A 5,791-nucleotide genomic window follows, 5' to 3' on the forward strand; every position below is an offset into this window, starting at 1 on the left:
CTTGTACCCTGATTGAGGCAAGGCCTTCTCGAGAAGGTCTGATTATATTGCTCATTCCATTACTGAGGTGGGGCTTTCTCAAGTAGGTCTGATTATATTGCTCATATCCCTCCAGCTTCTTGGCAGACTCGCCCACATTCTTGGGTTGGTTTTCTCCTTTGGCATGAAACTATTATACATGCAAACCCTCACATTGTTGCTCAAATGGCAAAGGATAAAGGAAAGAAAGAGGAGAGGAAAAATGGAAAGATGAGGGCAATGATGAACAGATAGTAAAGAAGAATATACATGTTGTGTATATGCATAGATAATACTATATACTGTCCCTATGCTCCACATTATCACCTATATTGCTTAGATATTGCTGGCACCGCCGTGACCTCGGTACAGTTCCTCTGCAAGCACCCCAGTAGGCTGCCAGACATTTCCTGTGGAAAAGAAACTTCGAATTTTTGAAACTAGAGGATTTTTTTTAAATTTATTTTTAAATTTCATTTCTTTCATTTAGAAATAAATAGTAATATGAAAAAGGAAAAGATCAATCAGACAGTGGAATGTGCTGGAATATAAACTGTCTTGTCATGAGTACTGATTTTTAAAAGTTGTACCAGTTGTACACTACTGATGAAAACTACTTCCACACTAATTAATATAAGTCATGCAATATAAATAGAATACGTCATGCAATTGATTTTCTTTTCCTTTATAGGATCAGAGTAAATCTCACTCTTTTTCGGAATGATAAAGTTTATCAACCAAGCCACTAATTGTGTTGGGGTTTTTTTTTTCTCAACAAAACACACGAGTATGAATGAATTTGTTTCCACAAATATTAAAGCTGATTTCTTTGTTATGTCCTGGCTATGTTAAACACATCCCAGCCTGACCGCTCCTTTACGTCTTTCTTTTAAAATGTTAAAGGAACCCCTCGATGGTTGTTTAGTACATGCCAGCCCCCCCCCTCCCTCTCTCTCTCTCTCTCTCTCTCTCTCTCTCTCTCTCTCTCTCTAGCACAGTTAAATACTGATTCTATTCAACATATGTTGGCCTGTGGTAAGCTAGTACACACATCTAATGTTGCAAACATTTGCCTTTATTTGGCAGAAAATGTTTTCTTTCCTTTCATGCAGAGGTCTCCCTCCGTCCCCGTCGTGTTATTCCCGTCTGCACAAAACACTTAGGCAGTTAGTTACCTTTTCTCATGATGCTTATCCACGCCTTGAAGTCGTTACAGTGACATTTGCGAAACGCCATACACCGGTCTGGGAGTGATTAACTGAGAGGCAGAAAGCATTGTGCTCGCTAGCCGGGCTGAGGCCGATTATTGGGCCCGAGTCCAAACCGAGTCGCAGCCCGTAAACACATTGGCGGCGGAGCTGCGTAGCAACGGACCTTCAAGCCGTGCACCGTGTGTGTACTGCCGGTGACGCAAGAGACGGCATTTACCATAGTCGTGTGTTTAGTGTGTGTGCCCACATATATGTGTGTGTGTGCGAGTTGAAACGTCGCTTGAAACATAAGCGGCATGATGTCCCTGTGTTGAAACGTCATATTGTTTATGATACTGTAATCGTAAGGCTTTGTATCTCAGACATCATATGCAGGGAGAGGGGAATTAAAAGATTTACACCGTCTTTTAGCTGCATCCTCCTTATAAACAATATCCACGCAAGTAAACACTAGGAGAGGATTGGTGGGGTGACATATAAATTATAACCGATGTGAAACGCACTCTATATTAACATTTTTCTCATTCCTTTTGTCTCTGTGTTTACTAGGCTACGAATATACGCCAGTATCAGGGCGGCAAAGGAATTCCTCGCCCTGTGCCTTTAATGCGTGACCGAGTTCCTTCATCAGCAGTTCTCACAGTGACTTTGACCATTTCTAATGTGCTCTGAAAGATATAGAGTCCATGAAGGAGACCATATCTCGGGCTCCTCATTCCTGCAAGCCTCCCCCTTCTGAAAACATCTGCCCGGGGCTATGGTATAAAGTGTCCCCTATCATTTTCCTGTCGCTAAGCTTAGAGAGAGCGGGCCACACCCAGAGCCGTTAGTAGGATGTGATGTTACACAGCCTACCCCAGCCTGTGCAAGCACAGCCATCAAAATGTCTGTGGTCCCTGAATGAATACAGTTTCCATTTGTGTGTGTGCGTACACACTTCCAAATGTTAGTTGATGACAGGTGATTGCAATATGACATTTTATGTTTTATCCTTTCTCCTGATACATAATGTGGATTGTGATTCGGACCCCTGGTGTAATGAAAGGAATTCTGTGGACAACTTGTTCGACTCAGGACCAGTGAAACCTACGCTCTATCCCAGGAGCAGGCAGTCCACCCTTGGTTGGAGTCCTTGGTTGTTGTCCTTTGCTGTAAGTCCGTGGTTGTAATCTTTGGTTGTAGCCCTAGGTTGTAATCCTTGGTCATATCCCATGATTGTAGTCCTTGGTGGTAAGTCCTTGGTTGTATCCCTTGTTTGTAAGTCCTTGGTTGTAGACTTTGGTTGTAGGCTTTGGTTGTATCCCTTTATTGTAAGTCCTTGGTTGTATCCCTTTATTGTAAGTCCTTGGTTGTAGTGCTTGGTTGTAGTCCTTTGTTGTAAGTCTTTTGTTGTAAGTCCATGGTTGTAGCCATGTTTTAGAATGGTGCATATTGCATTTGAGAGCACACCAATTCTTTGGTCCTTATGATCATTCATTCCATCATCTGTTGTGGCCCTCAGAGATTGAAAATGCTGATTAAAAATAATTTAAAAAAATGTTCAAATAAGGAAATTTAATAAGTTTAATAAATCTTCTGTGATGTTGTGGCCTTGTTACAACTTCATGTTCTTTCTACCCCATTACACCAATGTTAGTCTCCTAATGGAATGCGCTGCGTTTTGTTGGACTGATTGTACTGTTGTACGTATTGGAATGTTGTAATGGTGTTCTCAGTCTAGATCTTCTAGACAGAACCAAGAAGAAACATTTTTAAGTTTATTATAAGTAAGACGTAAGTCCCAGAGCAACATGGCACACTCATCATAGCCTTTATTCCGAACTGGCAAGTTGTGTGAGGTCCCAGCAAAACAAAACGAGACTTGTATGTATTTACAGAGATCTCCACGCGTACCTTGATAGGTGCATGAGGTGGTGGGAGGAGCTAGAGGGAGAAAGTGAGAGAGTACGAGCAGTTAACCACTTAAGAGGAGTATGCAAATGAGCATGCAAATCACAGTCCCCGAGTCTCATTGTACTGGGGCGGCGATCTGGGCCAGCCGGCCGGTGTCTGTTTGCACTGCTGACGGCGTGCACGCTTCTCGCCTTTCTTTCGCCCGTGACGAGCGAGCGGCTCCGCCTTCGGCGGCACCCAGGGAATCTGCTCAGCGCGGGAAATGAAAGGTGTGTCTCCAGCTGTGGCAGCCGGAGTTATTATGAGGCAAAGCAGAGTCAACAGACCGATTAAAAAGCGAGCGCGGTAAAAGAGATGCCGTCACACTGTTGCCTAGTGACAAGCGGCTGTCAGTGAAAAGGCCACGTGTCCCATCTCGTAAGAACACCCCATAAGAATGTCGTGGGGAAAGAGGAAAATGGTTTTGGGAAAAGGACTGGTTTAAATCCACAGTCCCTTGATTCTGTATATATAAACAAAAGAGTCATTTGTGCGTGTACTATTCTTCTGGGATGTGTGTAGCCATACAGGAGGAGGTCATCTTTAGACCAGTGAAGCTCAGCAACACAAACCCCATGTTATTACTTCTTGATGTTGGCTTGTGACTGTTTGAATCGAGTGTGTGTTCTGGGTGTGTTTGGGATCCTTGTCTTCATCGTCCCTGGTTAACACCCCGTCGGAAGACTCTGTGCTGTGGCTTGTAAAATGCACTCTTCATGCTTGTGGCTTTGTCCTGTTCTAGAAAATTCCACACAGCTTCATTGTGCAACCCAGAACACTCTCATTGTTCCTGATAGGGTGCCCCTACGGTCTCTCTCTCTCTATCTCTCTCTCTCTCTCTCTCACACACACACACACACACACACACACACACACACACACACACACACACTCACCCACTTGGTGCACCTGGTGTGACCACTGTAATAACTACCCCCATCCTGGGTGTGCTGGTTGAGTGCAGTTAGTTGGAGATTGTTTACTCTAGGTCATTATACTTCTTGGCTTGCTCAGACTTGGCTTCACGCCTGGTTTACGTTCTACTTATAAAGAGCCTCCCTTACTGCGGCAGGGGCTGTATTTACGCTTTATGCTCAAGACATTAGTATCCAAGTCATGAGTCAGGCCCAAGGAACCCTACAGCCTTTTAGTGAAAATGCCAAACAGTTCCCCACTCACTAATACGTGGCTGAAGGCCAGCGTGGAGGTGACCTCTCCATGACACGAGTCATAGATTACAGCTGCGCACTTCACAAGATCGGCTCTTCCCTTAGATTGATTAAACCCGTGCATCAAGACACAGAGAAACACACACACACATACCGGATACAACCTTGCTCAGCATTTTACACACACACACATACACTCACACGCATTGAGGAATTTTTTTGTGCTGCACTGTGTGGCAAAACACAGATGTTAATAGTGAGCGTGTTGTCTCATGAGTGGAGGTCAGTGATTGAGCGTCACACGGGCACATGCTAGACGGACACAGTAGTGACATACACTTCTACAAGTGCTGCCTTGGCTTCTGTTGCTAAGGACAATGGTATGACACCTGACACATACTGATATTTAAATTAAATATTCAACACTCCTAACATCACTTGGTTAAAGAGCACATACTCCGCTTGACCTCATAATGCTCATCAGTTCTTCACTCGTTGTCATAACAACAAGCCTAAGGTTGGGGAGTGTGGACTTGTCCTTGCTGTACACTGATCGGCTGGGATTCGATGGGATGTATTGATCCGGGCAGCATTGTGGAAGAAATGTTCTCCAGTGTGGGTCTAACCAAGTCTTCACAGATTGGATTTGACCTTCGCTGAAACTTGCGATTACAGGTGTGAAATAATGTGGCTGTAAATAACCTTATTTTGCCTACACTGACAGTTAAAAATATACATTTGCAATAAATACACATTATTGTGTTCTAAATACATATAGCAATAGTGGTAATAAATGAGGTTACATGCATTATTGTGCGCTGTCTTTCTCCAGTGCATAAAAGCGTTCAACTGGACTGTCAGTTCTACCACGTTGCGCCACTACATTCACGTGGTGTGGGTTGAATCGGTGAGGTAAGGGCAATCGGTGCCTAAGAATGTTTTTTATATTGTCAGGGTGACGTCCAATAAATCCTGCTCGTCTCGTCCAAAACGCCATCCACCACATGTCTCCACAGATCAGAAATCTGTGAGCAGGAAACATCTGAAGCAGGTTTAGGGCTCTCCGCAAGCCGGGACGTGCGCGAGCCTTTGCTTTAAAGCAGAACTTTCAGTCTGTCCTTGGCGTGTGTTTTTGTGACGGCTCAGGAGGGATTTGGATCGGGCAGATGAGAAGCCACGCTCACCACAAAAGCAAACCCAAGATGAAGCAGCATTGACTTCTGCTCCAGAGAAGAGCCGTGTGAGAGGTCCAGGAACAGACACTGGCTTTGGATCATAACACATATGGATGGGAATATGGCATCCAGATGGGATTGTTCCCATTCACAATGCTTTTATGTGATCTTCAGTGTTAATCAGCGTGGAAGAATTGAATGTGACAGCGGAATGGGAACTTTTCTGCTTTGATCCAGAAATGACACTTCGCCAGCAGGACGTTCTGCCGAGTGGTGCGAACGCAAT

Source organism: Electrophorus electricus, chromosome 18 (genome assembly GCF_013358815.1).
Source record: "Electrophorus electricus isolate fEleEle1 chromosome 18, fEleEle1.pri, whole genome shotgun sequence".
Lineage (NCBI taxonomy): Eukaryota > Metazoa > Chordata > Actinopteri > Gymnotiformes > Gymnotidae > Electrophorus > Electrophorus electricus.